Below are 9,808 nucleotides of genomic sequence, written 5' to 3'. Positions count from 1 at the left end.
CACAAATTCATCTCCATCAAGATTTTGCTGCCTGAACACACACGCAAAAAAAAAATGTTTGGGTATATTTGTGACAATCTTCTAAACTATCATAGAAAACCTCTCGGGGCACAGACATTTAATCATTCTGGAATGGAATGGCTTTGGGGGACAGTATGTCTTTGGGTCTATTTCTATTTGAGGTCTTTTTTTTTAAATTTTTTTTTCAACGTTTATTTATTTTTGGGACAGAGAGAGACAGAGCATGAACGAGGGAGGGGCAGAGAGAGAGGGAGACACAGAATCGGAAGCAGGCTCCAGGCTCTGAGCCAACAGCCCAGAGCCTGACGCGGGGCTCGAACTCACGGACCGCGAGATCGTGACCTGGCTGAAGTCGGACGCTTAACCGACTGCACCACCCAGGCGCCCCTCTATTTGAGGTCTTAAAGTGTGCCTCAAGTGCCTGGCTAGCCTGATGGATTAGGTACTGAACCCTGAGGCTCTTGAGGTCAATGATTTATGGCAGCTGAAAGCTGTGAAATGTCATTCTGCTGAGAAGGCTATGCAGCATTCAGTCGATAGAATTAGCAAACACTTGAACACGTATTTTAGCACCAGCTGCTAGGCCCTAGAGATATTTAACATATCCAGATGTAAGTTTCTCAGGAAGGGCCATCAGAGCCTCAACAGTAGCCAGAGCCAAGGATAGCTTAGCTACATGTGACATATTTCTAATGTTGCAGGAAACAATGCAACCAATGGAGCCCCTATTATAGATCCTCACTTCTCCTAAGTCCAGTGAATAAACAATGTTTGAAGAGGAGGAGTGAAATAGAAATGGACTATCAACCAAAACTCAACAACCACCCCCAACTCTCTTCAAATCACTGAAAGAAGAGCCAAGTTCCATTTCCCAACTTGCCTGGCCCAAGTGGATCTAGTTCACCCATATAACCTTGAGTCAGGAATGTAAGATCCTTGTTCCTGGTGTGTGCTACTGCATGTGCAATCTGCCACCACATCTGTGGAAGGAATACAGGCCAATACACCTCTTGCTGGGTCACTCTGTTCTTCATATTCTTGGTCCTTTTGCTCAGCTTTGCCTCCAGATTCAACTTCCTTGGTCTCCCTCATTTAACAGTCTGTTCTGGACTTTCACTTTTGGCTCAACAGCACTCTCCCTCTGTTCCCTGCAGCCCCAACCACAGTTCCTCACTCGGCACTGAGCATCACAACACATTTTGGAGTTACTGGCCCTGGTACTGGAAGACCAACCAGCTGAGATGTTTCCTGCACCACTTCTCCACGCAGAGAAGAAAAATAGATACCTCTCATCAGCATACACAAAACAGCATCTCACTGAACACTTACCATCCAGGAATGTCAGTGGTTGCCCCATCTCAGCCCCATCCCAAATGTTTGGAATAAGCATTCAGCTACCACCACACTGCCCCATTCAATCTTGGCTGTTCCCTACCACTAGGACAATGTGCAAGACTTTTTCACTCTATAATTAGGTACCAGGCCACCACTCTATTAATAATTATCTACTGCTCCAAAACAAATAATCCAAAATCTTAGCAGCTTAAACAAACATCCCAATTTCTGAGGGTCAGGAATCCTGGAGCACCAGCTTAGCTGAATGATTCCGGTTCAGGGTCCATGAGGACTTTGCAGCTGTAGGCCAAGGCTGCAGTCATCTGAGGGAGTTGGAGAAGTTCACACTTGTGGCTTCTGGAAGGAGGCTTCAGTTCCTCCCAACAGGGGACTCTCCACAAGACTGTTCAATGACATAACAGCTGGATTCCCCCAGAGTAAGTGGTCTAGGAGAGTCCCCAAGACGAAAGCCACAAATCTTTTCATAACCTGATCTTGGAAGTGATATTCCATCATTTCTGTTCATTGGGAGCAAGACACCATCCACATTCAAGGGAAGTAAATTTAGCTCCATCTCTTGAAGTGAGGAATGTCAAAGAATTTGAGCACATATAATTAAAACTACCACACCAACAAACACCTCTGGAAGAGAGAAAAAGAATTTCTCTGGCCCCCTTCTTCCCACTTCTATTGGGCACTCAGGGCATTTCCACTCTCCTCAGAGCTTTGGTGTCCAGTGATAGGGAAGGCTTTGCCCTATATTTCAGCCAATTTGTAGGTTCCAGCTACCCGTATCATTTGCTGTTGGCACCACTTCCCATAGGTTGGCCCTGGTTCTGCCACTCTCCTAGTCTAAGAGTGTCCCCTGGATTTACCTGATCTACATCTGAAGTTTCTCTTCATCTACCCTGCACTTCTGTAGTAGAATGGGCTGGACACTCCTAGACCATATTCCCTGCACCTGCCAGACTGGATGGGATTTGCCATGCTTCAGTTTAGACTTCATTTCTAATTGCACAGCTCCCACCAGAGCCAATTCTGCTACCTTTGCTTTTCCCTCAGCATTCTTCCCAAGCTTTCCACTAAATTGGCCTCCTCATTCCCAGCTGATGATGACAAGATACTGTTTGGGATTCTTTCCAAATGGCAGCCCATGATGCACTTCCTGAACACAGAGAACTACAAGCCCTCCTGGGAAAATGTCAAGGGTCCTCTTCCAGACCACCTAGAAATATCCTTGAGATCCCTTCATAGACCCAAAGTACAACAGTGACTATCAAGGGAGCAGCACCTTTCTGCCTAAAAAAAATATGTTTTTTATCTTTTATTTTTGTTAACGTTTATTTATTTTTGAGAGAGGCAGAGCATGAGTGGAGGGGCAGAGAGAGGGGGAGAAACAGAATCTGAGGCAGGCTCCAGGCTTTGAGCTATCAGCACAGAGCCCGACGTGGGACTGGACCCCATGAACCATGAGATCATGACCTGAGCTCAAGTCGGACACTTAACCGACTGAGCCACCCAGGAGCCCCCAAAAATGTGTTTTATAAATATGATTTGAAATACCCTATCCCCAAAACTCTAACAATGCTACATTGAGCTATGGAATCAATCCAAATTATATTCTGATCAGTGTCATATGTATTCATATATTGTCATATATTTATGTGTGTACTTATTATTTTTATTCTGCATTTTTCATTTAATATTACTTCAAATACAACTGTCCATATATCAATACAGTCCCATATTTGTTATTTTTAATATACATGGGATTAATATACATGAGATTCCATCTCATTAACATGCATGGTTTTGTTTAACTACCCACCTCTCACTATTCAGTTGTTTCCAGCTTTTTAATGGTTATAAAACTCCCATTAACATTTATGCAAATTACTTTCATTTGTTTTAAGGTTATAAATTAATTTCTTTTGTCTTAAGATTATTTCCTTGAAATTTTTTGGGCACATTTCAGACTTTTAATCTAATTTATACACTGCCTACATCTAAAGAGATTCTAGATGGCTTACAATAAAAGCACACACACAAAGGCACCTGGGTGGCTCAGTTGGTTAAGCATCCAACTTTAGCTCAAGTCATGATCTCATGGATCATGGGTTCAAGCCCCACATCAGGCTCTCTGCTGGCAGCACAGAGCCCACTTCAGATCTCTGGTCTCCTTCTCTCTGTGCCCCTCCTGCTCATGTGCTCTCTCTCTCTCTCTCTCTCTCTCTCAAAAATAAATTAAAAAAAAATAAAGCACACATATAATACATGGCAATATCCACATAGACATCGATAGGACTGTTAGAGATATAATAGAACTAAAAAGGCTTATGTGAAAACTCTAAACCACATGATTCATGTTTTGAGATGGCATCATGATGTCTATGAATTCAGACTTCAGTTTCTTCTTGTGGTGGTTGACAGTGAGTCCCCTCTAAGACAGAATAAATAAAAGTCAACAAACAGCTCTATTTAGAAAGGCATGCCTCATAATGCACACAAGATAAAAGAGCAAAAGAGTGCATAAATTCCTTCCACACACACAAAAAAAGGCATTTAAAGAGTCCTTGATGTAATGAAACTTGAGGTTTTAGGGCAATAGGTGTTTAGTTGTGGAAGTGGTTGGGGAAACCAACTTTGGAGTAGGAAAGTAATTTTTTCAGAAAACATACATAAGAATTCTTGGGGCACCTGGGTGGCTCAGTCGGTTGAGCAGCCAACTTTGGCTTAGGTCATGATCTTGTGGTCCCTGAGTTCAAGCCCCGTGTGGGGCTCTGTGCTGACAGCTCGAAGCCTGGGCCTGCTTGGATTGTATGTCTCCCTCTCTCTCTCTCTGCCCCTACCCTGCTCACACTCTGTCTCTTTCAAAACTAAATAAACATTAAAAACTTTTTTTAAGAATTCTGTTCTACAATAAATAAACTTGTTTTGTTTGGAAATATCTCAAATGTCTGCCTTCATCCAAAAACCATTTTTCTTCCAGATACAGTGTTTGAGATTCCTAATCAAAGAGTTCCTAATTTTTCTAAGAGATATCGCTTCTTCTTCCCTGAAAAGAGTTTCCCCTCTAAAACTCTGTTAGCTCTCGATCTCACACCACTACCAAAATAAATACCAAATGAATTAAATATTAAAATATGAAGAGAAACTAGATTAAAATTAGTAGAAAGTATATATGCATGTTACATAGTCTCAGCATGGAGAAAGTGCTTCCAAACATAACCCCAAGAGCAGAAAATCCAAAAGAAAAAATGACTTATTAACTAAATCAGTATTTATAAATTCTCTTCAAAATACCATAAATAAAATGTAAAGGCAAAAGACAAGCTTGAAAAAAATATTTACAATGTGGATGTCAAAGAGTTAATATACCCAATTTGTAATAAGCTCATAAAAATCAATAATAAAAGATAAATATCCTAATAGAAAAATAAGCAAATTACATTAATAAGCATTTCACAAAAGAAGAAATACAACATTTATGGGAAATAAATATTAACCTCTCTAATGATCACAGAAATGCATATAAAAGCAATGCTAAAATATATCTTTTCTTGTGTAAATTGGCAAATATATTACATGTCTAACTAGAGTGGGGAAACCAAGTACTCTCATACCTTGCTGCTCATAATAAACATAAATTCTGGAGCAATGGAAATACAGGATAAGCAAAAGCTTTTAAGATGCACATACCCATTGACCTAACATTTCCATTTCTAAGAAATTATGAGGAAATTAGCAACAATATGCACAGGATGTTCACTGCTGAGTACACATAATTTCAGCATCCATATTATGAAACAATAGACACACCATTAAAGATTATATAACTGAAGAATGAGAAAAATATACAAGGTGAACTGCCAAATTGGAAACAAAACTATTAAAAACAAGTATGTTGTTAGAAGGACAGGCCTTTTCAAGCCCCTGCTTTAAGTGGTTCATTATTTTTCCATTGTTCTTAGAACAAAGTTTAAAACCCTTAACCTGCAGGTTTTATCTGGTCCTTGCCTTAGATTCAGCCTCATCATCGCCTGCATTCCTCCTTTCCTGTCATTTTAGCCTTCTTTTAGGTCCCAGAACAGGAGTTGGCAAACATTTTCCGTAAAGGGACAGATAAAAAATGTTAGACTTTACAAGAGGCCATACAATATCCATTGGAACCATTCAACTCCACAGTTGTAGGACAAAAGCAACCATAGACAGTATGTGTATGAATGGGCATACCGTCTTCAGATAAAACTTTATTTATAAAAACAGGTAATGTTATGGCAAGTCTAGTTTGCCCACTCCATCCTAGAGCATCCCATATTCCCCCTAGTCACTGATATTTTGCTTTTCCCACATGCTATCACCTCAGCTTGAAAAGATCTTTCCATCTCACCCACCTCTCCCCTCCCCAATCTCCCATCACTCAAACCTCCTTGGCCTACTTCCTGATTATCTTTCAGATTTCATCTCAAATGTCAATTCCTAAGGAAACCATTCTTTTATGTCTAGACCCATATCAGTCCCCTCTCCCACACACTCTCACAACACACTGCTATTTCTTCATGACCTTTAACACAATTTGTAACTGCATATTTAATTTGTAATGATGGGAAAATGTTCGTTAGAGTCCAAGCTCCAAGGAGATAGACAGTGATCCTGTTTGCTATTACATCTCTAAAACTTACAAGAGAGCCAAAAAAATCCTTGCTCAATAAATCCCTGCTGAATGAACAAATGAATGAATGAATGACATACACCAAATGTTATCTGTGGGTGGCAGGACTTTGGGTCATTTTTGGTTTTCTTCTTTGTGCCTCAAATGTGTTTTCTGTTTTCTGAGTTGCACTCATATCCTTTTTGTATTTAGGAAAAATAAAAATAGAAAGTGCAAAATTTTAAAAACAGCATAAAAGCAATGCATCAATAAATATGAAATCATGACATAGGAATAAGAAGACCATGGGGCGCCTCGGTGGCGCAGTCGGTTAAGCGTCCGACTTCAGCCAGGTCACGATCTCGCCGTCCGTGAGTTCGAGCCCCGCGTCGGGCTCTGGGCTGATGGCTCAGAGCCTGGAGCCTGTTTCCGATTCTGTGTCTCCCTCTCTCTCTGCCCCTCCCCCGTTCATGCTCTGTTTCTCTCTGTCCCAAAAATAAATAAACGTTGAAAAAAAAAAAAAAGAAAATCCTTTAAAAAAAAAAAAAAAAAAAAAAAAAGAAGACCTTGAGTAAATGCATGATCAGAATGGGTAAACTTACTCTGGAAGGTCTCTCTGTAAGGGGTTTTCAAGCCAGGTCTTCAAGGTGATGGTTGTATGAAAACTCGTTAAAGGGAGAAAGAGGGCACAGCAGATGAGGTTACTGGAATGTGCAAAAACACAAAGGTAGAAAGTAACATGAAAATGGAAATTGAAAGTCACAAAACCAAAAAATTCAGGAGACCAGAAGCAAACAGCATAGAGGAGGGTTACTGGTTTCTATTGAACTTTCCCCCTCTTTTCTCCTCTTCATCTTGCTTTTGAAAGTGTACAAAATGGCAAAGCCCCAAGAGTGCCCCTGATGTGCTTTCTGAAGAACCCAAGAGAGCTCACATTTCTAATCAAACTTGAATGCTCTGGCTTAGCTGGGGCTCCGTAGAGACATGTGGTCCCACCTGGGTGAAACATCAAATGAAATCCCTCACTGGAGAGCACCAGTGATAATTAAGCTACTTTTATAAAAATACACTGGAATGACATTTTCTCAGAGACTGTCTTAAGGTTCCACACATTTTGACCAAGTACTTATCTGCACAACCACAAAACAAATATCATCAGTTAGGGAAAAACAATTTCCTCTGGCAAGTAGAGACGGCCTAATTGCTAAATCTGACAGGTTCAAGCCACCCAAAAGTATAATGGATGTTGATAACCACTGGCAGGTTGGACATTTGATGCATACAGTATTGCTGGAAATTACTTACATCAAGGGTTGCAACTGACCATTAGACTAAATTGTCCAATCTCCGTGGGTTTCAATAAATAGTTCTATCAACTTGGTAAAGTGCCAAGCTAGAAAGTTAGCCCATTAACTATGGCTCTGAAAAAAAAAAAAAAAGGCTAATAGAGTGGAGGATACTTACAGTATTTATGTTCCAAATCAATGTAAAAATAAATCTCTGTGGCAAAATTGTGCTCTGGATGTTGGGGATGATTTCCCCTCTCCATTTGGAGGCTTAGGGAACCATGCCTAGACTGAGCCACTACCTGGAAATGACTGCGATTTGGGGGAAGCTGACAGTGGCATTGAGTTTAGTGTTCCAGGATATTCATAGCCTGATTCATTATTCACTGGGCCCTTTTGAGGAAAAGCTAAGTCTCATCCACAATGAGTATTGTTTCTTCATGCCCCATCTCCCCTTTATAGAGCAGCAGGGATAGGCTAACAAATGGACAGAAACTGAAACTTCCCTGGACCCTACCAGTGCGAGGTAAATGCAGCCCTGAGCCCCACTTTGGAAGAAAGAACTGTGAAGAAGCATGGGAAACCCAGGAATCACTACAGAGCTGCTACAGGGGAAATAATTCACAGCACACAGAGTTCCAACCTACATGATTACCTCCCAATCATTAGTAAACCCCTTCCATATAATCAGGAAAAGCAGAAAGCAAAGTCTTAAGGATTAAACTGGATTGGCAGTTTAAAAGAGGAGAAATGCCTCTATTAAGCACACTAGAATAACAGAGAGAAAGCAAACCAGCAAGAATAGCAACAATTAAAGGAAGCCCTCTCTTCTCTTGGGAAGGTTGAGAGGTTCAGTGTAGTAATGGCAATGCCCAGGAAGGCTGTTGCTATGGTCCTGGAGGGGAGAGATGATGTATACATGAATTAAAACAGTGGCAAAGGCAGTGAATATGGAGAAGAGGGGGTAAGTCTAAAAGATATTTAAGAACTAGAATCAATAGGACTTAGTCACTGATGGAGAAGGGTACACTAAGTGAGGTATCTAGGACGTGATATTAACATACAATCCTTCAAAAAAAAGTAAATAAGTTAATATTTGTAAAGTCCTTAGAACAGTGCCTGCTATATAATAAGAGCTATAGGGGTGCTTACTAACGATCATTATTATTTTCCTGGTCAAACTGAAAGTGTAAAATGCCAGACTAACCAGGATACACAGAAGTTCCATATTCAACAAGAGATTCTAAAGTGTATGTTTCTGGGGCACCTGGGTGGTTCAGTTGGTTAGGCATCCTACTTCAGCTCAGGTCATGATCTCACAGTCTGTGAATTAGAGCCCTGCGTCGGGCTCTGTGCTGACAGCTCAGAGCCTGGAGCCTGTTTCAGATTCTGTGTGTGTGTGTCTCTCTCTCTGTCCCTCCCTTGCTTATGCTCTGTCTCTCTCTGTCTCAAAAATAAATAAAAAACATTTTAAAAATTTAAAAAATAATAATAAAGTGTATGTTGTTAACGATTTGTACTGCACCACTCTCCTATACCTGCCCTGACAGACATGCAGGTAACTGGCCCAGGATTGGGCTGTTGCTGGTATAATACCAATAACTAGCATCCATATACCACTCTACCTTGAACCAAGTGCTTTTACGTGCCATTTCATCTGACCCTAACAAGAACTTCATAAAGTTGGTAGAAGTGAGGTCCTGACTCTATGCTATGCTCCAACTTAGGCTCTGTGGGGACAAGAACTATGTCTTTTTGCCCTTATTATTCCCCATAGAACTTAGCACTTAGTAGGCAGTTTCAAGTGGTCAGATCAATATGGCAGCATGGTTGAAACTACTGGATCTGGATCCAAACAACCTGTACTTGAAGCCCAACTCTACTACTGTGGGTCCCTGAGAAGTTAGTTCGCCTCTTTGAGCCTCAGATACCTCATCTGCAAAATGGGAGCAATAACAGAGCTTTCTTCAGATGGCTGTTGGAAGGATAAAAAGAGATAATGCATATAAAGCCCTTAGCACAATGTCTGGCCTGTGCCCAAGAAATGAGTTATACTTGGTACTGCTTGCATGTGTGGAAGCCCAATTAATAAAAAAGAATTTTAAGTAGTCAAAGCAAGAGTTAAGGTATAAAATCATGGGGATTATTTTTCCATCAAAAAGATAGCTAGAACAGTGTGTGCACATGTCGTAGACTCTACGTCTAAAGTTCTCTTTTGGGCAGCAAAACAGCGGATGCAGGATTAACGTGAGAGATGGCTAATGCTCAGAAAAAGACAAGCGCCCCGAATAAGGGTCCTTGCCCCGTATTTATTCAAATCAGAAGGCTTACAAACATGATTGGTGTGTACAAAGAGACAAAGAAACTGTGAAGATTAGCTTGGGGACGTGAGTGAAAAAGGGGGGTTTTGAAGATATACAGTGTTTGGAGTTTGGGTCAATATAAAACAAAATCTGAGTGCAGGGCAGATGGGTTAGATGGTTGTTAACAGCAGACGGGACGAGTCGTGCCTGTT

The sequence above is a fragment of the Leopardus geoffroyi genome, chromosome X, assembly GCF_018350155.1.
Source record: "Leopardus geoffroyi isolate Oge1 chromosome X, O.geoffroyi_Oge1_pat1.0, whole genome shotgun sequence".
Lineage (NCBI taxonomy): Eukaryota > Metazoa > Chordata > Mammalia > Carnivora > Felidae > Leopardus > Leopardus geoffroyi.
The sequence above is the reverse complement of the archived record's forward strand: the minus strand, read 5'-3'. Positions refer to the sequence as shown.